The 26,281-nt window shown below is 54.3% G+C and overlaps 1 protein-coding gene across 7 annotated transcripts in view; it reads right to left on the reverse strand.

The window, feature by feature from the left end:
- GNB1 (G protein subunit beta 1) overlaps nt 1-21,219 on the reverse strand; it is a 69,322-nt gene extending 48,103 nt beyond the window's left edge. Inside the window, exons 1-2 of one of the 7 annotated variants that reach the window (XM_074334271.2) lie at nt 20,006-20,082; nt 13,950-14,195 (exon numbers count right to left, since the gene is read on the reverse strand). The gene's annotated coding sequence lies outside the window, so the exon portion shown is untranslated. Of the gene's footprint in view, nt 1-4,508; nt 4,582-13,949; nt 14,196-19,358; nt 19,614-20,005; nt 20,083-20,242; nt 20,517-20,907 lie in introns of those variants that run through there. The other 6 variants (XM_074334273.2, XM_074334270.2, XM_074334274.2 and 3 more) reach the window with 6 other exon arrangements.
- Between the last annotated feature and the right edge of the window lie 5,062 nt (nt 21,220-26,281).

The following is a 26,281-nucleotide window of genomic DNA, read 5'->3' on the forward strand; positions in this document are numbered from 1 at the left end:
GGCCTGGGCGTTAGGACAGTACCCTGGCAGTCATGTGGACGACACACCAGAAAATGACCTCTTTCTCTGCCACCCTGACTGCCACACAGTGACTGCTGGGGACCTCTGTCCCCTCATTCCTGGGAGCACCTCCAGAGCTGCCCTTCAGATAGGGGTGGCGGGGAAAATGACCAGTTAAGAGTGGAATGGGGGGCCGGCCCGGTGGCTCAGGCGGTTAGAGCTCCATGCTCCTAACTCCAAAGGCTGCCGGTTCGATTCCCACATGGGCCAGTGGGCTCTCAACCACAAGGTTGCCAGTTCAACTCCTCGAGTCCCACAAGGGATGGTGGGCTCTGCCCCCTGCAACTAAGATTGAACACGGCACCTTGAGCTGAGCTGCCTCCCGGATGGCTCAGTTGGTTGGAGCGCGGGCTCTCAACCACAAGGTTGCCAGTTCAATTCCTCGACTCCCGCAAGGGATGGTGGGCAGCGCCACCTGCAACTAAAATTGAACACGGCACCTTGAGCTGAGCTGCCGCTGAGCCCCCGGATGGCTCAGTTGGTTGGAGCGCATCCTCGCAACCACAAGGTTGCCGGTTCGACTCCCGCAAGGGATGGTGGGCTGCACCCCCTGCAACTAGCAACGGCAACTGGACCTGGAGCTGAGCTGTGCCCTCCACAACTAAGACTGAAAGGACAACAACTTGAAGCTGAACAGCACCCTCCACTACTGAGATTGAAAGGACAACAACTTGACTTGGGGAAAAAAAGCCTGGAAGTACACAGTGTTCCCCAATAAAGTCCTGTTCCCCTTCCCCAATAAAATCTTTAAAAAAAAAAAAAAAAAGAGTGGACTGGGGGCGGCCAGATGGCTCAGTTGTTTAGAGTGCGAGCTCTCAAAAACAAGGTTGTTGGTTCAATTCGCGCATGGGATGGTGGGCTGCGCCCCCTGCTACTAGATTGAAAACAGCGACTGGACTTGGAGCTGAGCTGCGCCCTCCACAACTAGACTGAAGGACAACGACTTGACTTGGAGCTGATGGGGAAAACACACTGTTCCCCAATAAAAATTAAATTTAAAAAGGGACCGGTCCATGCATGAGCCTCCAGAGGTTTGGGGGGACAGGAGGCAATCAGGAAAATGTGACAATAGTCTGAGTGGGAACAGGCCCCCATTAACTTCCCCTCACTCTGTGAGCCACATTCTCAGTCTCCTACGTTCACACCCAACAGTGTAAGGCACTGCGTTTTTATGGAAGGAGAAACAATCAGCTTGGCAGAAAGATAAACTAAGGAGAGCTAGTGGGGTCTGTGGAATCACCCCTTGGAGACCGAGGAACACCCTGGACGGGATGCGGCAGAATTAGAGCTGTAGTGGATTAAGTCCACACAGAGCCTGCACAGCGCCCCTCAACCCCTGAGAGAGGGTGCCAGGCCCCACACAACATGGGGTCTTCTGTGCACTGCAGGGTGCTGGGCAGCACCCCAGGCCTCTACCCACGAGATGCCAGTAGCACCCCCAACCTGTGACAACCCCAATGTCTCCAGACACTGCCTAATATCCCCGAGAACTCAGCCACTGTCTCTCTCTACAGTCCGTCAACACCACGAATGGGCTGTGGATTTTTCCGTCAAATCGAACGAGTGACAGCTGGGCGGGCTGAGGGCGGTGTTGGCTGAGGGACGGGAGAAGTAAGGCCACAGAGCAACAAGAACTAAGTAAGTGACAGATGCCAGCGCGTAAATCGTGCAGTAACTTCAGTGACGTTCAGGGTAACCTGACTGACATGAGGCCCTCGATCCGCAGGGAAGCACGTTCCGCAGGGAAGCACACCGGCCGCCGAGCGGCCACTGGACGGGCCAGGAGGGGGCAGCGGCCACCAGGAGCAAACACCACAGATACTAGGGATTTCACTGAAATCTGCCCTGATGTGCCTACTTTCAAGACCTAAATGCCTTTTTACGTGTAGGCCCTCCTGCTGAAGTCCCAACCTCTTTTACACACTGTTGTCCGCTTAGCTACAAGAGTTTTACAAATAAACCCAAAGTTTCCATGTCCTCAACAAGCTAATTGTTAGGCCCTCCCAAGCACAACTGTCAAGAGGAACTCGCCTTCCGAGGTACTTCTAGTACATAAACACCCAAATTCCAAACACCACAGTAAGATTCCAAACGCAATTTAAATTGGGAGAATTTAGAAAACCTACTACTCTTCCTGCGTGTGGAATAGCCCATTAGCCCGGTCTACGTCAGCACGTCACTGATAACAGAACAACTGTAACGGAGATTAAGACAGAGCATTTTTCCTGTGGAGGCCAGGTGGTCACGGCCCTGGGCCCTCAGTCCAACGCCACTGCTTGCCCTCAGGCCTGCCCCTCTGCTGGGGAGGGGGCAAAGGTCGCCTCCTGGTTGAGAGGCCCAGATAGCCAGTGCTTTAGGCTTTGCAGGCAACTACTCAATTCTGTTAGAAATACGTAGTAACCACTAGAATATAAGCTCCATGAGGGCAGGCAGTGGTCAGGGACAGAATTGGGAGACACGAGGAGATAGCTGGTGACAGTACTGGGAGGTCAGCGGCAGGTTCTAAAACCGTTGAGATTTACAGGATGGAGTTGCCATACCGCTGTTAAAAAATTTAAGGTGGCCCTTCTTTATTGTCACGAGACGACGACAATGCAGTAAAACGGGGGTGTGGGTGGGGCAGAAATTTCAGAATACGTGTAAGTTTGGGGAAGATGGTGTCATTTGATTCTTGTGTGAAAAATTATGCACTTACGTATGACATAGAGTAGCCTGTAAGTGACCGTAATTTAACCAAACCTGACTGACGAGCCTGTAGATTTATCCGTTCACTCACTCCACAAATACTCATTGAGATGTATGCACTATGTTCTGGGCACCCTTAGAGGAAATATTACCAAGGAATAAAAAAGAAAGATCTCTGCCGTCAGGGAGCTTATAGTCTAGTGATTACTGACAATTTTTTGCTTTTATACCAAAATTTCTAAGAGACTGTTTTTGATACTTTATGGTTTATCGCCTTAGTGTCAAACTAAGAAACCTTTTCCCCACACACTCCACCTCAAAGCTTGTAAAGTATTTTACCCAACATTTTTCTAATACTTCCATGTTTAATTTTCACATTTAAATCTTTAATCCATCCAGAGACTATATGTGCGGTGGAATGCAGAATTTTCAACTTGATATTTTCCAACAGATTACCAGTTGGTCCAACATCCATTCCCAGCTGACCTAAAATGCTACGCTATCATGAACTAAATTCCCATAAACTTGTAACTATCTAGACAACCTTGTTCCACCCACCGATGCTGTTCAGTGCTTTTCTGTTTATGTCTCACAGAGCATTTCCTTCCTCATCTTTCTTTTATAGAACTGATTCCTCTCAAATATTCATTCCCCCAAATTAAGTGACATCTTGAAAACCAGCAGGTACAGGCAGGCAGGACAACGGCCACCCAAGTTTGCGTTAGGCTCTTCAATGACATGTCAGCATGCTCTTCGTCTAGGTCTTCCAACCGACATAGTGTTTTCCTCTTTATTAAAAAGAGAAAACTCTGAGGCCTAACAACCATTAAAAATGGCATTGGCCTACTTGCCTAAGAACTGAAGAAACGTATATTTCTGAAGGTAGTTTCTATAAAGGAATAAGCTGTTTATAAAAAAAGCAAACTTCTAAGGGCCCAGGGCTCTCCTCCTGAATCTCATCTGCTCTGACCGCTCACCATCTCAGACACGGGACTCAAATCACTGACTTCCGTAATCACACAAGAGCAGAGTCTCACTATAAAGAACCATAAAGTTTACTTGAGCTAAACATTCAGGACAGGAGCTTAATTACAGGTGAGGGTACCCCTGCCCATTCCCCACAAGGCTCACTGGGGGGTGGGGGGTCTTCCCCCCCAGGTGGGGTGAGGCAGTGGGAAGGCAGGGGCAGCACACAGGTGTGGCTGCAGCCTTCCTACTGTCCCCGCTTGCTCCGTCCCTCCCTCCACCCCCACGGGAATCCCAGCCATCTGTCACAGGAACAATCAGCAGGAAAGAGAGGGGTGGGAGTGAGAGGAACCTGTCTGTCTAATCACCATTATCCCTCCAGTGGCTGGTTCCGCCTTTCTGCCTTCTCTTCCAGATGACCCAATTACCCTCGAACGGTCTCCCCCAAGAATGTCCCCAATCTTATAATATGCTGACATGTACAAAACTTCAGAGTTACATATATCCAATTCTTCAGGGAATAGCTAACCAGCACCTACTTATAAAGCTGCTTTGTTATACATCTTAAGATTCAAAAACAAAGACTATCTTTTGTTTTGCTTGAAATCAAATCCCTCTCTCTCCCAATCAGAGCCCTCTTTCTTAACCTCACCTGTCTCTTCCAAAACTTAAAGTTCTGAGTTTATCAGGTACTTTATGGAGCCTGTAATGCATAGGAGAGTAAGGTACTTGTTGGCGCAAAGCTAACTGGTTCAACCCATTCCTCTGATACACAACAAATGAACTTTCATACTAACCCAGGCTGCTGTTTAACCGCACAAGAGTGCATGAAGATGGGTCCATCCCGTGTGCCACACCACAGCTCACTCGCTCACCTGGGGAGTGCAGCACGCTGATTAGGATACATTTTGAAGCCGCGAGACCAGCTGAAATGGAAAGCCAACGTGAGCAGCTGGAACCAGTGATGGCACAGGCCTGTGGCTCCAAAGACAGATGAGACCCTGCCGCGCGTACGGGTTTCTTTCGGCCTCCTGTTACCACCCCTCGACCACACCGACTTCCTCTCCAGGGTGTTTGTCAACATCAATTGTGCTTGCGTCTCTGTGGTCCAGGGACCAGCAGCAGCAGAGGCACCTGGGAGCTTGTTAGGAAAGCTGAGTCTGGATTTGCAGCTAACAAGACCCCAGGGGTTCAGTCAGTCAGGTTCTGACACCACGCAAATAACTGCACTGTTCCCACACCACCCTCCAACTCCTGAGCCCCTCCCCTTCCCCACATCTACACAGGTGGTCTCCGCTTCCTCAGCGGCCTTAGCTCTGCTTTCAGGCCCCACGCGGTATGTGCAGTCAGTCCTCAGACCAAAGAGAACCTGACCCTCAGCAGGGCTCCCTGCGGCACATACCCTGCTGCGGTAGGTCCATCCGTCCGTCTGTCCGGAACAGCTGCCCCTCCATCTCCTTTCAGACCTCTTATGGCTGAGCGCTCCACCCTGCTCTCACTCTGCCCCACGTGTAGGTATCATGAGAACTCACACACCACCTACGACCTCCAGACTGGGCTCCAGGCCAACACACTATGTGCAACACGTGTGCACTTGCTTGCCTTATGTGCATTTCGAGCACCCGATGTCCCAAGCACAGGTCTCCATTCCCGCTGGACGGCCGACACCTCTGCCCTCCCACTTGGCCTCACCTCAGTGCCCAAGATCACCGGCCCCTAAGTAGGGAAGCAAACGCTTAGGAGCCACCCTAGACCCCTCCTTGCCCCCTCGTCCCCTCTGTCTAGTCCACCAGCACTCTGGTTGGCTCTACCTCCAGAGCAGACAGAAGTTGACCTTTTCTCCCATCTCCTCTGGCCCCATCCTTGGCCAAGCCATGTCATTTCTTCCCCCTCACCTTCTTCCACCTCCTCCCCCCACTCCGCTTCAAGCCGTTGTTTCTCAGTCTAGCTGTGTAGGACCCAGCTCCCTGGCCCCTGCTGGTATTAGGAGCCTTGTGCCCCCCGCCCCAGGCTGACGCAGTCGGTGGCCAGTCGTCAGTCGGCCGCTCACAGCAGCTCACGGCAGCTCTTGCTCACGCTCATGCTGGACACCGGCCGCTCATGGCAGCACACGGTAGCCCACCGGGGCTCATGCCAACCTCCCACTGCTCACGGTAGCCCAGCTCCAGGGAGAGCCGTTGTTCACAATCTTAGCTGTAGAGGGCGCAGCTCACTGGCCCATGTGGGAATTGAACTGGCGTCTTTGGCACTAGGAGCTCAGTGCTCCAACTGACTGAGCCACCAGGCTGGCCCCAAAACCATGTCTTTTCTCATCAACAGTCTTCTTTAAATGATCTGTCTCTAGTTTCTAACAACCCATTCTTCAGTTGGCAACCCAAGACAATCTTTAAAAGTCCCATCTTGTGACCTCCTACTTAAGATCACTCGATGGCTTTGCACTGCACCAAAGAACAGCAGCCCCACGCTTCCTGCAGTGTGGCGACTAGAATATGCACCGGCCACACCAGGCGCTTCTGAAGGCCCAGCAGGCACCAGGCACACAGGGCCCGGCTCCCCCGCAGCCAGCTGTCACTGTCCTGGGCAGACTGAGTCAGGGGGTCCCCCTCCTCTGGGACTTTCACTCCTACGCCCTGCCCCTGGGCACCCAGCTCCAGCCCCCAGGGTCCTTTTCCAACCTCAGGGCCTTGGCAACCGCTGCTCTCCTCACCTGAGGTCCCCAGGCGCCCCCTCCCTGGCTCCGCCTCCTCCCTCAGGTGTCGCCTGCCCACACAGGCCTGCCCATCACCCTACGCCAAGCGCCCCCTCCACCTCATATCTGACCTCACTCACCGTCAGGTCTGAAACCTGCCTGATCACTGTCTCCCCCAAGACAGCCTCTTCCCAGGAGAATAAAGGATTTATTTTCCCAGCACTTACGACCAAGGGCAGGGCCTTGACCAAAGTATTTGGCAAATATCTGTGAAATAAACGGATGCCTTCAAGGAGTTCATTTCTGGAATCCACTCTCCCCAGAAATGTGAACATTAGCTGGACATCCTAAAGCAGGCAATTCTAAATGTCATGCTCCAGAAAGGCCTGTGACGGATAAAACAAATGGCCACAGACTCTCTGCAGCTCCTTTTCCGTCAAGAGCCAGAATCTGTGCTTCCTCCAACCCAAGTCTGGGCGGGTCCTGGAACTCGCTCTGACCGACGCAGCACAGGTGATGCTGTGTGACTCCCAAGTGGCCTCACGGGGCCCCTTCTCCTCCACACCTCTTGGACCTCAGCCACCACAAGGCCTGACTAGCCCTCCGGAGGTCACGTAGAGGAGAACAGAAGCGCCCTGGCTGTAAGTCCATGCAGGTGAGGCCACCTGGGCTGGGAGGCACAGACCCCAGCCCACCTACCAAGGGCCTGCAAGCGTGAGTGGGCCCAGCCAAGACCACCCAGAGCAGAGATGAGCTCGCCCAGCTGAGCCCGTCCTAACCGACAACAGTGAACACATGGAAACTGTTTTAAGTCACTAAATTTGGGGGAGCTTGTTATGCAGCCACAGATAACTGGTACCGGCCACACCGCTGTTTTAACTGAAGGATGTATGTTAGTTTCAGAGTTCTCAACCTTGGCACTGCCGCCACCTTGGGCTGGCTAATCTTTGCTGTCGGGGAGCAGCTCCAGGGCACATCCCAAGTTGTCACAATGTCCCCAGACAAGCAACAGTGGACACAGAAAGCCGCAGCGCCTGCGATCTGTGCCTCGGGGGCTTGGGCTTCCACAGGGTGGAGGGGTCACTGCTTCGGGGCCTCCTTTGTGCCTTCTCCTCCTCACCTTCGGATGTGGGCTGGCACGCAGGTTCTTTCCTCCTCACTGGTCCCCAAAGGGCAGGCAGTGGGATGGACACTGGCGGTAGCCTCTACCTGTTCCTATGACAATCACCCACAAGCATGTCCCTTTTCTGTACCCCAGTACCTGGGGGCCCCTCCAGCACAGTGCTCCCCCCACACTCACACCCCTGTGACTGAATGGGTTCCAAAGACCACAGGAAGGCAGAGCTGCCCAAACCAGCCGAGATCAAGACGCTTTAAGTCCAGCAAATTCAGGGACCATGGATATTAAAAATAAAAAAAAATAAAAAAATGGTTCAAGTATGTAAAAGTAAAGCTGACTAGCAAAACCCCAAGACTGCACACAAACCACTCCTTTAACTTGGAAGTAAACGTTTACCATGTTTGACAAATACCCCACGATTTGTACAATGCAATGTAGGTCCAATCTCAGCTATGCAACGGCTGCGGAACGGAAGTTCTGAACAGCTTTAACCTCCCAAGTTCTCTTACATGGAGACTTTGCCTCACGTCTCCCGAACATCTACTGCTGTCAACCCAGACGCCCAGTCCAGGACTGTGCTACCCAACAGGTGACCATGTGTGGTTTTTAAAACTTTATTGAGATTTAGTAAAAGGAAAGTCAGGTTCCAGTCACGCCGGCCACACCCAAGTGCTCAATAGCCACCTGTGGCTAGTGGCCATCACACTGGGCAATGCAGATTAGAAAACCTTTCCATCACTGAAAAAACCCTATTATACGAGGCTGAGCGAAAACACAGAAATGAAAAGCAAAGTAAAAGGTTTTTACTTAAGATGGGGCAATTTACCCTTCCAGGAGTGGAGTTTTCCCTTCTGTTGCACTCTGATCAACAGATCATCGTTGAGAAATCAACATACAGCCAAAAGGTGCATTAATACATAAATAACTACCTACGTTAGGTTTTTGGAATCAGTATAGGAACAGCAGGAGCTGAGTTCCTAGAAGGGTGCTCTGCTGTTAGTAAAAAAAGAATCATTTCCCCACTGGCTCAGTAATCTCAGCAACTGTAGAAGCTTGTCATTTTAGTTGTGAAAAAGTTAGCGTTATCTCACTCTGAACAATGCTGCTATTTGGAAGCTCTTCTTCCGCAGCAGAGGAGACGGAGGACGGGACCAGCCACCCACTCGGCAGCCCAGCACCCTCCTGAACACGTCTAGTTATACGGTGTGGGAGCTGTGTGCTGGTCAATGCCCACCTTTTAAGAAAATGAAAAGCGGGCATGGTGGACACCTACTGACTCACAAAACACACTCGAACGCCTCCTCGCCTCGCCACTGCGTGTTAGGTACCAAGGTTCTCCCTGCTCGGAGTCCACCTGGCCCAGAAAAAGCCCCCCACTTTCCCTTCTCACCTCCAGTCTATAGCAGCTGCCCGAAACCCACATCTCATCCGGGTTAAGCAGGCTCAAGCCTTCCCAATAACCAGCCTCTCCCTTCGCAGGAAAATGACCGAGAAGTTGGGGTCCTGGTTATATGGCTTCACAGGCCAGTGTCCCCAAGGCTGATGGTGTCAGACTGACTCGCTTGCAGGCACCTGCCTACACCCACCCAGCCCCAGTCCTGGGTTACAGACAGGCTGAGGACACTTCCAGGGGTCTGACTCAGGCCGGCCTGAGAACCGGCCCTGCCCACGGAAAGAGCCCGACTGCTGTGCCCTCTGCTTCCAGCCCATGCAGTCAGGGAGAACAGAGGCGGGCCTCACAACTCAACTCGACGTGCCCACCAAGAAGGCAGGAGCTGGTCAAGCAACGTGACCCAGAGCAGCAGGGCTGACCAGAAAAAGCCTGTGTGAGGTGACGTGCAAGCTGTGACCTAAAGGATTAAGGACTCCATGGTGAAGGCAGCCAAAGCAACAGAGACGTCAGGTGGACAGGTGGAGATGAGTCTGGAGGTCAGAAAGGCTAGGGCAGAGATTTAAATTTGAGAGTCATCAAGACTATCGGTAAACAGCATTTAAAACAGACACGAGTAGATGGGAACAGACATGATCACCTAAGGAGAGCCCAAGAACAGGAATCCTAGACTCACCAAAGAAATGCCACACAATTGAGGGCATGTGAGGCAGCCAACGACGAACTCTGGAAGGAAACCAAGGGCAAACAACAGGGTAGGAGGAGACCGGGAGCTAAGAGCAGAGTGTTTCAAGAAGCTGGTGGTGGTCAAGTTGAGTTCAGTGCCAACAGGCAGAAGCTGAAAACAGACAACCGACCATTCCAGAGCGCTGTGACCCCAAGCAGGGGCCGAGAGGCGTGCAGACAGAAGAGAGGGCATGAGACGGACAGACACGCGGTGGTGGTTCCACCCAGACTCCACGCCGACCTGAAACGCCCAGCTCCATTTCTGAACTGTGATTCTGAGACACAGGAACCCTCACAGGACACCTACCTTTCCTAGTTACTGCCTCTTCAACCTGCAACTGAGACATTGTTTTTACCAGCTGGGACGGGAAGGGAAGGACACGGGAGACGGGTTGGGAACACAAGGGGAACTGTGACGATGCTCTAGGTAACTGCTGGGCATCCCCCCAAAATCCTTATCCCCCCGAAATCCTCATCCACCTGGAATGTGAGTGACGTTCTTTGCAGGTATAATTAGTTAACTTACAATGAGGTCACACTAGATTGTACACTAACTTACAATTGGCTCTAATCCAAGGACTGGTGTCCTCTAAGAGCAGACACACACACAGAGGGAAGGGCACGTGAAGACAGAGAGGCAAAACCGGGACTGCCAGCACCCATCACGAGGCAGAAAGAACCGTCGAGGAGCTGCCCTGCCAACACCTGATGTAGACTGCACATCTGGGCGGGAGAGGGTTTGTTGTTTAAGCCCCTAGGTTTGGGGTCGTTCATTACAGCATCCACAGGCAAGGAAAGAGAACCATTTCAGAGCCAGGCAGAAGAGCCGCTGAGAACCTACGGCAGCGACAAGACAGGAGCACAGGCTGGAAGACCACAGGGCGAGGGAGGAGGCGCAGCAGCCCCGGTGGGCAGTGGGCCCGAAGCCAACACATGGGCACGCAGCCTCACAACTGCGCAGAGAGGAGAAGGCTGGGCTAGAGGTGCGAAATCACTGTGCAGGCCCAAGGCCTCCAGGCCAAGTCCACCGAGGGGGGGCGGGGTGAGGTCCATCCACGGAGAAGTAGCAGAGCTCCGCTGCGGTGCCGAAAACAACCGCATTTGCAAAGGTAAGACATCCAGGAATACACACACCATGTTTCCCCAAAACTAAGACCTAGACAGACAATCAGCTCTAATGCGTCTTTTGGAGCAAAAATTAATATAGGACCCGGTCTTATTTTAGTATAAGATATTTCTGCTTTATGATATAAATTTTACTATAAGACCGAGTCTTATATAACACAATATGATACAAAACCGGGTATAATATAATATAATACGTCTTATATTAACTTTTGCTCCAAAAGACACATTACAGCTGATTGTCCAGCTAGGTCTTATTTTCGGGGAACACGGTACTAGGCATGGAACAAAGTAGAAAAATCGGAACGAAAAAATCTACACAGTATGATCCCCAACACAATGAAAGATCTGGATACACACGTGCCTGAGCAATACAAAAGACTAAACAAAAACAACCTTAGGTGGTTTGGCTGGATAGGATAATTATAGATTCCCCCCTCATTTTCCTATTACTAATTTTCTACAATGAACATAGTAAACATTTTTACTATTAAAATGCAAAGGTTAAAAATAACAACTGAGACAATAAAACAGACTTACTGAAAAGGACATCTTTATAACAACACTGGTGGCTTAGGAACAGGAACAAGGTCCTCAAAGAATGAGGACCAAACAGACGGAGGCACTGAGGCAGGCAGACACCTCCCCGTTCGGGACTCAACTGTAAAAAGAGGAAAGGAGGCAAGGGCTGCACAGAGGCCACGGTTAATGGGGGTTCAGTTACTCAAGACGTGGGCTTGTGGGAAGGCAGAACGGGAGCCCCTGAAGACGACACTGCAGACAGAATGAGTGGTGGACAAGTTCAAGTGGAAGAATGTTCCCACCAGTAACCCACAAAGGGGGCGGGTGCAGACCCAGAAGTCCCCGAGATGAAAGCAGGGAGAAGGGCTTGTGCCGTGAGGGCCACAGCCTAGTAATTACGAGCAGGCTCTGGAGGCAAGCGGCTCAAGTTCAAACATGGGTTCCACTGATTCCTGGCTGTGACCTTGGTGAATCACCTAATCTTCCCGCCAGCTTCGCACCCTGTGGAATGGGCTAGTCACCCGGTAACAATGTGAAGTTCTTCGCACGGGGCCTGGCACAGCAGGCGCCCAGCAAACAGGAGCTAATAGCATGGGGTCACCAACAGGCCAACATGCAAGTTCACCCACGGCCAAGGGAATGCCAGGTGGGGGGCGGCAGAGTTTCTGCCAACAGGGAAATCTTGGCGAAGCTCTCCCAACAGACATGTGAAACAGAAAGCCTATGCCTGCCGAGGGGAGAGCAGTGACCATCTCACCAAGCAGGGCCTCCATCTCAATGCCATGCTCAGTCCTGTCTGGAGCTGCCCGTTGCCCAGGTGTCTGCTTCACCATCCTCTCACCCCAGATGTTTCCACCATCCTCGTAACAACGAAAGCCCAGCAATCTCCATGGCCCTGCCCTGCCTTCTCTCTCAGCAAAGCCTCTCCCCGCACCTGAGAGATGATGCTCCTGCCACCAGGGCAGGCTTGGTGTCTCTCATCACTGCCCATCACCAGCTGCCCCCGGCACTGGTCAGGCCTTGACTAAGCACTAGATTACGGTACAGGCTCCCTCAAGCTGCTTCCCTCCCCAGGTGCCTCTGCAGCCCTCCCCGCTACCCCGTGCGTCCTGGGCCCTGGGGACTCTGACCACTGACCCTCCCTGACGGACCGCCCGCCCTTGCTCTCAGAAGCCTCTCTCCCTGACATTCCTCCCCTGCCGTCCCTCACGCTGTCCCAAGGTCTCTTCTCAGCCTCCGCCAATGGGTCTTCAACCTCCAGAGAATCCTGGGTTCCCCTCCCCAGGAAGAGGCACCACCCCAGAACTAGAATCTGGCACAAGGGGTCGGGAGGCACCGCAGAGCAGCTGCCGGTCCCGCTGAGGGCTCCGGTGCCCGCAGGCACGGCCCTGGCTGGTTGAACCCCGCACGGCTCTCCAGCAGTGCCGCTCAGTCGGCGGGTCTCGGTCTCAGGCCTTCACATCCGTAACCACTGAGGACCCCAGGGCTTCTGCTGTAGCAATGGATACTCACCATGCTACAAACTAAAACAGAGAAGCCCTAAAAATCTTTCATAAGCCTATCACATTTCCAGAAGCCCCATTTTTACAAAACTAACTAGAAACCGTTTGGTGCGAAGAGCAGCTGGCACACACCTTACCCGTCAGCACACCTCTGTGCAGCCACGCCGGGCAGCTGGCTTCTCACAGCTGCTTCTGCAGCCGTCGGTGGCAGTCCCTTGTTGGGGCGGAAGCACACGAGGAAAACCAGCCTCACACAGACACAGAGTCGGAAAAGGGGGAGCATTTTAACAGCCTTTTCAAATCAATGAGGACAGTCTTCTTTGGCAGCACCTCAAAACTCAGCAAGTGGTCAGTGTTTTAAAGGGTAGTGCTGCCGTGGAATCTGAAACTGTCAACTAACTGTGGGCACTGTCACATTCAACTCCATTCCTGGGCTTTGAATGACCTTTCACCCACTGCGAGTTAGCAGCAGTGGCCCTTGGGAAAGTATCAGTTCACTGAATTCAACAGACTGTCCACACTGACATACGTCTTTACAGGATGTGAAAAAGTAACTCCTCCTTAGCACCACCGCCTGGCTCATAAGAAAAGTCTTGAGGTCCTGGGAAGCTGTCAAGCTCATGGGAACAGAATCAAGTTTTCCAAAAATTCTCATTTCCATCTGAAAGCTCAAAGTTTATCACGCCAACGACACTGTCAGTTATTCTCTTTGACGTACCTGCTTTGCTTCGTTCTGAGCAGCCATCACTGTCAGCTGTTCTCCCAGCTCAAACAGTCACACAGCTGAGTGTCCAGCTTTGTGCCCACTTTCCATTTCGTCACACAGACAAGTAAAGGGAGGAACTCGGGGTTGACATCAATAAAATTACTTCTTATTGCTTCAGCAAGGGCATTAGATGAAACTGGTTCCTGGCGGTGAAGAATACTAGGGCTACAAGACTGGCTGACTGCACGCGGTGGGACACGGCTTTGGTCTGGGCGACAGAACCAGCCGTCTGACCCACCGCTGCCTGCGTGCCATCGGCACACACGGCAGCAAAGTCAGGCAACATCTCAACGGGATTCTGAAAGGAGCGCTGGCTAACGGAGCCCCAGAGGGTCTCAGGAACCCCAGGAGCACACATCGCACCTTGAGGCTTCTTGCCCTAAGTGGCCGTCACTCACCAGGTAAACACTGATGACTCGAAAGGTCTGCCTCCACCCAGACGGCGCTCCAGAGCAGCTCCTGCGCGCGGACTGAAGTCACTCACTCAACCAACATTTGCTGCGCCGTTTCAGGGGCTGGTGATGCGGGAGCGAACCCAAGGGCCTGTCTTCGTGAAGCCAGAACTCCTGCGGGATCAGCGTAAGGGCTGGGAAGACGCTGGGCACAGCGGTGGAGAGCAGAGCTGGCCTCTGAGCAGGGGCTACCTGAACGGAGGGAGTGAACTGTCCGAACGAAGCTCTAGACAGCTTTGCGGGGACAAGGACCGGCCGTGCGAGCACTGGAGCTTCGTGGGAAGGCCTCCGAGGGTCCGCAAACCCAGTGCACATGGAGTCTACCCCCACCCAACTTCTGCTCCTTATTTCAGGAAGTGCAAACAGCCACCGATGTGCAGGACAGAAGCCGGCGGTCATTACTCCTCCCTTACCTTCCTCAGTCACCAGCTTTACCACCCTGGCCCAGACCCCCTCCTCTCCACACCAGCATCCCATCTGGACTCTTCCTCCCGACTCCTCCCCAAGCATGCTCCAAGCTCAAGACCCGAGTGCCATCGCAATCAGGTCAATCTCCTCCTTAAAAACCTCCTAGGCTCCAGAGCCCTCCAGGTCAAAGTGCAAACTCTTTACCAAGCAAGGCTGACCTCTCGGCACCCCTTTCTCACCAGTTTCCAGCCCTTGAGAACATCCAGCCCTGAGGAGCCATGCTCTCTGGGTGCTGGGAGACCAGGCTGCATATGAAAGACACTCACACCACCTCCTCAGTCCAAACACGCTTTCCTTCCCCTGCTTTCCTTCCCCTGCACCAGCCTGCCAGACAGGCTCCAACTGGGGGACCCTTCAGATCTCAACGTAAACTCTTCCTGAGAAGCCATCGCTAAACTACAATAGGTCGGCAGGCCTCGCGGCTCTGGGCCTGCTGTCACACTCCCTACTAAACTATCCACTCAGTAGGGCCCTGGGCAACGCCCGTTCTACCACCACTTACAGCCTCGACACCTGGCAGAGAAAGTGCTGGGTAAGCATTTGTTAAACAAATCCCCAGTGATGGCACTTATGAAAATACATGAAAAACATTTCATTATACTGTCACTAGTTGGTGAATCAAGGGATGCCAAAAAAAGTTTTGTGAAATCAAAAAAATTCAGCATCATAAAGGGGAAGGTGAAATCTCTAAAAAATAAACAATGACTTGACCCGTTTTTCGAATGAATTAGAGGATCAAAATTATCCTATACTGGTAAAGAAAGCCTTTCGAGTAAAGAAAAGTTATGAACAAAGACTCGGGAGAAAGTGGTAGCAAATTAGTGATGGGGTGGGACGCACAACCACAGCTGTCATGTACATTCCACACCCTAAACATTCCTCTGGAACAACAAGGAAAAAAGAAACAAGTCTCTCCGTGGGCTGTCGCCTTGTAACACGATTTGACTTTATCACAGTTCAAGAGGTGTTTGCAAAGCGAGGCCCCAGGCACAGAACACAGGACGGTGACTCCTGCCAGAGCACTGAGGGCAGGGCGCATCTCAGAGCTTCACGCAAGCGTGAACCCGCGGGAAGCCCGAGCCCCGAGAAGGAGGTTCTGCTCCGCGGGCCTGACAGGTGAGGAAACTCACGAGCACATCCCAACCCGCAAGTCAAGGTTCAGAGCCAGCCGGGCCCTAACGCCACGCGGGAGTTCATCTCTCTCCATCCCAAGAATTCAGGAAGTGTTTCAAGCTCCTCCGACAATTTTTTGGAAACCTACCGTAGAGGCTTTAACACTCTCTTGGCTAATTATTATAGAAAGCGTCCAGAATTTTTTTAAAGCTTTATAAATACAACACATGGACTGGTTAGTTTAGAAAATCTGTAATCCTCATTGGGAATAAATTTTATAATTGTCACAGGACTGAGTCAGGAAACACAGTTACGCACAGGTAAACCAGGGTATGTTCAACCAGTGCCCTTTACTACGCCAGACCGGGCAAGGCAGACAGCAAACACACAGCGTTTTCCTCCCTGATAAAATGCATTACTAAGGTTGGGGCAGCTAACTCTTAAATCACAGTAACCTTTTAGCAAAGGCAATGTAGGTGTAACTGAATAATCTCTTAGCAATCACCTTAGATAATCTTGACTTGGTCTTTAAAATCATTCCGTTTTTTAGAAATGGCTTTTCCCCAGAATTTTAATTTAATAAGTCAACCAAGGAAATACTCACCTAAGTCTTTTTAGAAGAAGAAGAAGAAGAAGAAGAAGAAGAAGGAGGAGGAGGAGGAGGAGGAGGAGGAGGAGAAAACAACATTGTTCTAGCAAACAGGAAGCTTTTCTATCACTGGAAGCCAGCAGGCATTTGCATCGACCCTGTGACTCCCGCCGGGAGACGCCACACAAGAAGAGGGCTGAAAGGTCTGAAAAGCTCTTAGCGCTCGCTGCACGAGTCCACGACCAATTCAAATGCCTACAGACTGCCTCTATTTCTTAAACGAGAGTTCTGGAACAAATCTGCAGCTTTCAAAAGAAGTGCTCCATTCCTTCTCCAGAACAGTCAATGTGATGTTTCATTATTCAATATGTACACATTCTCCACAAATATTTCGACTGTTCTTCTTCCAATAATGTCGCACATTCAATTTTGTTAATTACTTCTCTGATCCAGTTTCCATTTAAATTTGTTTGTAACCCCTCATTCTATGTTCACCAAGCGAAACACTTAACTACTTAATTTCTCTAACTACTCTGATCACTGAATACAAACCTGAAATCAGAATTTACACCACGATTAAAAAATTCTAAAATTCGTTGTTCGATGCCTTACTAGACTTATGCTAAATAGGGGTTTCAAAATAATACGGCATGCCATATGGTCAAGCCCAGATAATAAAATTGAGACTATCTATTACCAAATCCACTAATGCTAAAAGCCAAAGTCCAGTACACAGTAAGAATTTAATCCAATTTAGAGACCAACATAAGCCAAATATTTTGGGCAGAGAAAAAACAATCTAATGAAGAAACTATAATAAATGCCAATACTGCATATCTAAAATAAAATCAATGTCATTTATTCAAGTATTAACTAAAAAGCCAGCTGATGGTTAAGTAAATCTACAGACATCCTAAAGACCTTTCTCAAAGCTATTTGTAGAAATATAACTTTTCCAATCAAACCAGTAGATAACAGAAATCAAAGTCAATAGGCATGAAAAAGTTTTTCTTGAAAAGAGGTTTTACTCATTAAAACAAGATAATACATTATTCTGCAGCCTTTTCGCAGTCTTTTTAATCTTTTGAGATTAAAATTAAATCTGAGGAAATTTACTCCTAACCCCCCAAATCAGAAGTCAGTCAAGATGTCAAACAAAGAGAACTCTTTAAGGCATCATTAAAGGACATTCTGTTTAATACTTATCTGCTGTCAGACAGCGTACAAGAGGAATTGCTTTTTTGTCTGGTGGGTGTGTTCAGTTAAGGTGTCAATTCAAATACAGCCAATACTGTTGTAAAAACTAGGAATAGTGTCTGATGGGTATTACAGACTTATCGGGGCGATCACCTCATAAATTATATAAATGCCTAACCACTACACTGTACACCTGAAACTAATACAAGATCCTCTTGAATGTCAATTGTAATTTAAAAACTATACAGTCACAGGATATAAGGTACAGGGAATATGGTCAATGACATTGTAATAGCCGTGTGAGGTGTCAGATGAGTAGTAGACTCATTGGGGTGATCACTTAGCAAGGTGTGTAAATGTCTAATCACTATGTTGTTTTGCACAACTGAAACTTATTTTTAAAAAGTGTCAATTCAGAGTCAAAACTGCACGGTGGACCATTTCCTGTATAAGCGCGCTCCTGAACCATTCCAGCAGATGAAATGCAGCCCTTACACTGGCCCCTGAGCAAGGGACAGAGCCACAGGCCACGATCATAAAACTTAACTTTGCTTCCTAAACTCTCGCCTAAGAAAACTCGTAGCACTTCCAGCGCCTGGGAAACCAGAAGCACCTAACAGCAGGCAGGGTCTCAGGAAGGACCGCGGCCTGGCAACCCCGCCTCACACACACAGCAGCCGGGAATCTCCCCCCACAGGGTCCCGACAGCAGAGCCTCCCACCCTTCCATTCCACCCACTTCTGGGCAGCCCTAACTGTTAAGAGTCCGCTCAAGCCAAAAGCTATCACCCGGTTCTGCTGTGCCGAGGCGCTCAGACCTAGTTCCACGTTGGTGGCACCAGCTCTGCCCCCAGCTACACACCCAGTATTCATAAGGAAGGAAAAAAGGAAGTGCCTGTTTACTTTCTTTTTGCAATATATACCTTCCGGAAGAATCCAAAATAGACCCTATCTCAATAGAATGCAAAAATGTTACTTTCAAATAAAGAACCCTCCACCTCCCGCAAAAAAAAAAGTCTACAGCTTCAAACTAGAAAACAAAGAAGTCATAGAGAAATATCAGCACTGATAATGCTCTCAAGACTTAATCCAGTACCTAGAGTTGAAAGGAACTTCCCACAAAGCTCACACTTCCATTGATTTACTTATTATAAAAAATAACCTGCACATTTTCTTAGCTAACAATCACTCATAAGTGACTCTTAATCATCAAATATTTGAGATCACTTTGCTATCAGATAGGCAGCAAAATGAAAATGCAGAAAAACCGCCATACTCCCCAAACCAAAACCACAGGTTAGCATGTCTCTGTTTCTGCACAAACACAGTAATGCACCTTTAACTGCCAGTGTCCAGCAACTCGCTCCCCAAGGTAAAAACTCCTGCATGGCTGCTTTCCTTCAGGAAATCAATCTCAACGCTGACTGAGAAGCTGCCATAAAGAGGAATCAGGCAGGTGGGGATAATGCCACTTTCGCGTGCTGTGCAATGTAAAGAACATTGGAAATGTGTGAATACATCTTGAATCAACTATCAATTCGGAAGGGAAAACATAGGAGGATTTTCACAAGTCCAATGGCTCCGCACCACCGGGTGGAATGTGCAGCGCAACTCCTCCCCCACCCTCCCCCGCTGCCACCGAAAAGCCCGCAAGGGCCGAAGGAGGACACCCAGCTCTCGTGTTGTTTCCTCCCTCTTCCCCATCCTGGTCCTTCTAAATAACGTGCACCGAGCCCAGAACACCGTCGGGGCGCAGGAGAGGGTCGGGGAGCGCGCGGCGCTGACAAAGGCGGCGGCGGCGGACGCGCCATCTTGTCGCCGGGCCTGGACTCCGAGCCATTCATTGGGGCTCGGGGGGCGCGGGGACCCCGGCCCGGCCTCACCCTCGGGCGCTTCCTAGTCCACCTCCCCGTCCACTTGCCCCCACGCAGGACCCGCACCGCGCGAGTGAGAAAACGAGAAAAGGCTCGCGATGGGGCTGCCTCTTACTTTTCGATAAAAACGAAAATAGCCCAGAATCGTTGTTTTGATCCTCCCAGCAGTTTTCTGTGTCTGCCTTAAACCAACCCCAGTGCCCACCGGCCGGCCCCCGGGGCCCGGCCCCCGCTTCCTCATTTCATCGCCCCCCTTCTTCCTCGTGTCGTTACCAAACCCTAACTTCAAAGTCGCCAGAAAAGGGGCACCTAAAACACGACGTCCTCCCGAGCAAAGGACGAGCACCCACACCCACTGCAGAACCCGCGCTGCCTTTGTTCTCGCGGCCCCGCCGGCCCGCTGCGCGGAGGGGAGGGGAGGGGCGCCGGCCTGCAGACCCCGGCCCCGCGCACAGCCCGGGGAGGCCGGGCCGGGTCCTGACCCGAGGCTCGGAACCTCGGGCCCCAACCCAGGACACGGGCCCAGACCCCGACTCAGCATTCAAGATCCCGGACCCCGACCCCGGGCCCGGGACACGGACCGCAGACCCCGACCCAGATCCCCGACCCCCGACCAGGACCCCAACCTGGGACCCAAAACGCTGACCGCGGAGCGCATTACTCGGACGGCAAGCGTGGACCCCGGACCCCAGGCCCCGGCCCCGGAGGCTGAACCCCGGACCCCAGGCCCCGGCCCCGGAGCCCAAACCCCGAACCCCGGACCTGAGACGCTGGACCACGGACCTCTGCCCGGACCCGAACCCCGGCCGACGCCCGCAGCGTCCCCGCCCCGCGGACCCCACCCGGGCGGGGCAGGAAGACGCGGCCCGGCGCCGGGGTGGGGGCGGGGCGGCCCGGGAGGGCGACCCCGGCGGGGGCCGCGGGCAGGGGCCGCGAGGCGGGAGCAGGGCCGGGGTCCGGACAGCGGGGCGGGGGTAGGGCAAGGGCCGCCGCGCTCACCTCGGCGTTCGTCCTGCCTGACGCGCCCGACCCCGTAGCCTCAGCCGCCTCGGCCGCCGCTCCGGGAGGTGGTCGCGCTCGGGCCGCTCCGCGGGCGCTGCGGCAGGTGCGCCGGCGAGGCTCGGTCCGGTCCCGCGGCGGCTGCTCCACTCCGCGCCCGCGCCCGCCGCCGCCGCCTCCGTCCGCCCTCAGACGCCTCCAGCCATCGGGATGGGCGCGGCGGCCCCTGCCCGCAGCCTCGGGAAACCCCACGGCCGCGTCACCGCGCACGCCGCGCGCACGCACGGCCCGGCCGCGGCCCCGGCGCGCGCTTCCTCCCTGCGCCTGCTCCGCGCGCGTGCGCGAGACACTTAAAGGGGCCGCACCGCGCACTCGGGGACCAGCCTCTGGAGCCCACCAAACCTGGTCCGCCCGTCGCCTGCACGGAGCTCCGCGCCCCAGGGATTGGGCCTCGCGCTGGCATGCGCCTGCCCACTGCCGACCGGCTCGGTTCCCAGGCAGGCAGACGTGGGTGGAGGCCTCAGGGCGGGAGCCAGGACCCTCCCCGCCCCGCACCGGCGCCCCGAACCCGCGCCCACACACGCATACCACACGCCGCATCTACGCCCGGTACCCCGCATTGGCATCTTCGCCCAACACACGCCCACGCCCTAGCCCTGGCTGACCCTCAGGCTTGTGGGTTCCGAGGAGATGACCGATTCCTCCGTCTAAGGCGACGGCCCAGCGGGGCCCGCTCTGGACGAGCTCGGCCTCCAGGACGCCGGCCTTCTGCCTGCCCGCAGAGTGGACCCCCCTGCCCCGCCGACACGGCCAGTCCTCCGAGGTGCTCCGGAGGCTCGTGTGAACTCGGGCAGGTGTGGCCAGTGTGGCCTCTGGTGGTCCTGTGGGGAATGGCCACCAGGGCAGGGAGGTGTGATGTGACCACGGGGCAGATAGTCAGGAGGGAGAGATGGCCAACCCCTGCAAATGCGGCCGACAAGTCAGCGGGGCACCTGAGGATTGACACCCCAGGTGGGCAAGGGGGAGGTGAAGAGGGGTCTGTCATTTGCAGCCTGCAGTATTCCCGTGCACAGAAACCTTGGGTGTCAGCAGAATGAGCCTTCCACCCACCACCTCCCGTCTTTGTCTTTCCAGCTGACTTCTGGCTCCCAGTTCCAACAATAATCCCGCCCCCATCTACTTTACAAGGGCCTGCGGCCCCCTCCAACCACGTCAGTCCCTGGCCCCCACCCTCCCTGTGCTGCCCTTTCCAGACCAAACCCAGGCCACTTCTCCAGGCCTGCACCGCTTGGCTAACAGAGACTGAAGAGCCTGCCAGCAGCATACCTGTCCCCTTACACAGGGCCACAATCTCAAGGGGCTGTCACTTCCTCTGTGCCCAACCTGTTTCCTGTGAGTGTGTGTCTCGGGTGGCCCTCCACTCCAGCATGGAGCCCATATCTTCCCACCCAGGCGATGGCTGAACCCCTGCCTCCCTCCTCCCACCCCACTGGTCCTTTCTTCCAGCACACAAACATGTTCCATCATTGTTGGAGCCCTTCCTCGATTCCTGGCACAGGATGCTCCAGGCTCTTCTTAGGCCCTCCCTGTCCCAACCCGAATTCAGCCGTTTCTCCAAGGAGCTCTGGTTCCATTCAGCGGGGGAGGGTGTTTAGGAGCCAGGAGCCAGGCTCTGGGGGTGCTCACTGCTACCAGGGTGTCATTACCTCTAGTCCCTGCCAGTGGACAGAGCTAGGGAACATACATATGTAGAAGCACACACACACACAAACTACCCCCAGGTAACCAAGCTCCCATGATCACAACACCCCACCCCCTCACCGCATGTGGGCTCTGACCTCTGTTGGGACAGCACAGGCCCCACCTCAGCTGGGAGGTCCACCTTGATAAGCTGAGTAAGGCAAGGTCAACTGCCTCACTCCTGCTTAAAACCACTGGCAGTTCCCATGGCCCCCGCCCCGAACCTGCAGGCTCCTCTGCTCCTTAAACCACAGGCCATCATGTTCTGGGAGAAAAGGGTGAGGAAGGAGGGGAAGGAGGAGGAAGCAGAAAGGAGAAGCGGGAAAATGTGAATGGGGTGGAGGCAGAGCAAAAGGAAGTGGGGGGAGAGCGGTCTCTGTGATCTCCATGCAGCTGTGGGGATGGCAGGAGGCCTGGGGGACACTCAGGACCCCACCCTTCCATCCTGGGTCCAGTGTCCCCCACCCTGCCATCCTGGGTCCTGCACGTCCACCCAAGGGCCATGGCAGGCACCAGGCTACATGCCTGTCCCCAAAGCCATCCTGGTCAGGCTCACCCCCGTGTACACCAGGGCTGCAGGACAAGGCCACACACCAGGACACTGGACCACTGTTCACCCCAACCATCCAAAGCTTTTGGGTGCAGCCCTGGTGCCCCAGCTAATCTCTAGGTCTTCAGGGTGTGGCAGGGCCTGGCCTGGAACTTGCCCTGTGGTCCTTTACATGTTTATTATGGGCAGGGTGTGGAGGGGAAGGCAGGAGGGGAGGAGCAGGGGCTCTGGTCAGATTCCCAGATCCTCTATGCAGCCTGGGGCCCCTTCCCCTGTGGTGTGCACAGGCTGAAGGGTCCAAGGCTCCTCCCCATTCCCAGGCCTATTCCCGGGCAGCTGGGCCCTCTGACCTTGGGGACACATACCCTGGGGCTTGGTGAGCTCTCAGGAGTCCAAAGGAGCTTCCAGCCTGCAGCCAGCACCCTTTGGACCTCACGGATCTGAAGGATGCTGTGGGGACCCTGCTCTCCCTACCCCCCACCTCTTCTGCCCAGGGCTCCTGCAGCTTTGGGCCCCCACCTGCTGCCCAGACCCCTCTTCCTTGGGCCGTGAATCCAGGCCTTCAGCGGATCTGCTGTCCCAGAGAGGAGAGTTCTACCCAGTTGGCCAGGAATCCAGGCTTCTGATTTCCTAGCCACGCAGCCTCCCTCTGGAGATAAGTGGCTTAGAGATCAGCCTGTGGTCCTGAGTCCACAGCCACTCCCTCTCAGCTGGGCGGCTGCAGGGCGGAACAGGGCCCAGGATGAAGGAGGCTGCTGGGTGCCTGGCTGAGGGCCAAGGACTTCGCTGAAACCCGGGGAGCACAAATGCATAATTCACGTGCCCCCCACCCCCACCCACCACCCATCTGCTCTTTAGCAGGAATTGGTCTGATGGATAACTAGGTCTTTTCAAACCTGAGTTATTGGAAGTCTGTGCACATGACCAGGACCTGCGCCCGCAGGGCTGTGCCCCAGGCCTGACTTTGAAGGGTCTCAGGCACGTGGGGGGGTTCCCATGGGGGCATCCTGGTCCTGCAGAGCACTGTCTGTTTCTCCACCAAGCGGCCATCCTGTCTTTGCTTCCAGTAAGTGAGACAGGAGGAGCCCCAGAGGACAGAGGACAGGACAAGGAAGGGAGGGAGAGGGTGCAGAATGTAGGTAATCCAGAAGAAGTATTAATTAGATCCCGCAGGCTTCCAGAGGCAGGGTTTGGGGACAAAACGGGGTCAGGAGAGTGAGGAGGCCCGCCCCCAGTCCTTCTCTCAGCAGAGACACCGAGGGAGCGCCCAGTGAGATGCATCTGCCCTGACATGGGACAGGTCTGCTGAGGGACATGGGGAAAGAGGGTGGACAGCTGTCTGTGGGGTGGTCAGTGGGGAGGTGGCATTGGAGTAGAGCCGCTGGCATAACAGTGAGGGAGCGAGCTGTGTGGGCGCCAAACGGAAAGGGGGCTGGTGACCTCAAAGCCCAGGGAAGGGTCAAGGCCCCCAGGTGGGTGTGGCCAGTGAGGTCATTGCCAACATGCCCGCCCCAGGAAGCTAGCATGGCAGGCAGAGTGGGCCTCATCGGCCTTGGAGAGGGTGCTGGCTATAACCCCTGGCTGCCAGCAGACCTTAAAGGATCCCTGGACCCCTCTCCCTGTGCAGTGGAAGCAGCCCCTCTCTCTCCCAGGGCATGGCTCATCCTTTGTCCCCAAGCCCCCCACCATGCCTCTCATGACCTGCCCTCTGAGCCTGTCACCCTCCTGGTCACCCACCTTTGGTCATGAACCAGACATCCCTCCTGAGAGGCAGTGGGGAACCAGGAAGTGGCAAATGAGAGCTGGTGGAGGGGCAAACACAGAGGTGGGCAGTCCATTCAGGGGGCATGTCTCCCCCGGCCCCAGACTTGGAGCAGACACCTAGGGAAGTCCCAGGTGGCCTTTCTGCCGCTCCCAGCAGGGGTGGTCCCAGGTGGACTGAGAATATGGGGGTTGTGCTCACCGTAGTTCGCCATCAGCTCCAGCAAAGGCCTGTGCTGCCTTCCCAGGAGACACGTCACAGGAAACGTGTCACAGGAGAGCCCACCTTCCCCTGGGGGCGTCCTGTTGGCTACACCCGCTCTCACTACAGAACCTGGGCTGCGCTTGTGGAAGCTTTGCTCCATCTGATGGTCTGGGAGCCACAGACAAACCTAAGCGAGGGGCTTTTCAACCTCATCATTCATGGAGTGACATTTTTGGTAGAGAACACAAACCTCTCTAACAGAGAAAGACGCAACCATGAGCAGGAAACATAGTGTTCCCAGAAACGTGCACCTACAGCTATGCATAAATCACACACAAGTGGGTTGAATCAGTCAGGACTCAGGGTAGCAGGGAGCAGAAGCTTAAACTGGCTTATGTGAAAAGAGGCAATCGACTGACTCAGGGAGTGAGCCCATGGGCAGATGTCTAGGCTTCAGGCATGGCTGGATCCAGGCGTTCACAGAGGCTGTCTTCCCCAGGTGGGGAAATGGCTACTGGGGCCTGCCTTCTGATCACCCCCAGCTTAGTAGCCACAGTGCTCCAAAGCCTCTGAGGTGTCCGTATATTGGCCCCAGGAAGGCTCTGAAGGCCTCACTCAGTTTTCATGTGGCCCTGGAGGCAGGGAATGTAGGGGCCACAGTGAGTGGCCCTGTTGGGACAGTATCAGCAACCAGAGCAACGGCAAGGGCTGTCACTAGGAGGGCAAGGGCGGTGGGACTGGGAAGATCACAGGTGTCCCCCTGCCTGTTGGCTGAAAGCAGGATGTGGCCAATAGCTGAGCTGCTTACAAACAAAGCCTCTGTTGGCTGTTGGATTCCAGGCTCACACAAGCCCAGGTTCCTGCTCCTTCTGGCTGAGGGGCTGCCCAGCCTCTGGCCTGCTCACTCCTGAAACCGGATGCTGGGGGCAGAGCCAGGAGGCACAGGCTGGGCAGGCTCTGGGCTCCCCCTTCTGCTCTGCCCCCAGCACCCTCCCCAGCAGCCTGTTGGCGGGGCCTCCTCCTAGGGTGGGGACATCAAGGGTGCCCCAAAGGGCCGTCAGTGCTCCCACCCACCCCCAGCTTCCAGCCCCGTTTCCTGTCTGGGCCTGGGCGGCTCCCTTGGCAGGGAGGCCACATTGTGCTCCACCAGCTGCTGGCAGAAGGTCCACAGCCAGCCCCTCCCTGCCCTGGAGGGCAGCCAGCCCGAGGTGCATCCGGTCCAAGGCTGCTGTGGACATTGAAGAGAACGTGTGATGCAGACACTCAGAGACCCCGAGAGACAGTGGGTCCGAGAGGGGCACAGAAAGACCCTGACACCCACACAAAGACCAGAGAGGGGAGCCCGGGCAGGCAGCAGAGATGAGCGGACCAGGAGGCCTCAGTGCCCAGAGTGGCAGGGGGCTAGAGAGGGAGCCCAGTGGGCAGGAACTAGGGGACAATGAGGAGGGCTGCCCCAGAGGCAGCCCGTGCCACCCAGGCCTTGGGGCTCTGAGCCCTGGAGACCCCTCCTGGGCCCCCCACCCTGTCCCCCTGCCAGGGCCCTGCCTGGGGGAGGGGTGCCCTGCTGTTCTGGGGACTCATCCCCCCCCCCCCCCGCTGATGGCGCCCTGGGAGTCAGCTGCGCCAGCATCTGCTGGGTAAACAGCTTGCACCTGTGGCACCCCAGGCAGGAGGAGGGCAGGCCGTCCAGCCCCTGGGATGCCTGCTAAGGGACTGCAGAAGGGTGCCACTGGCAAAGCCTTCCTGAGCTCACTGTGCCATCGGGCTTGGCCAGGTAAGGGGC

The sequence above is a fragment of the Rhinolophus sinicus genome, chromosome 14 (assembly GCF_057876585.1).
Source record: "Rhinolophus sinicus isolate RSI-liver-muscle chromosome 14, RSI-T2T, whole genome shotgun sequence".
NCBI classification, from domain to species: domain Eukaryota; kingdom Metazoa; phylum Chordata; class Mammalia; order Chiroptera; family Rhinolophidae; genus Rhinolophus; species Rhinolophus sinicus.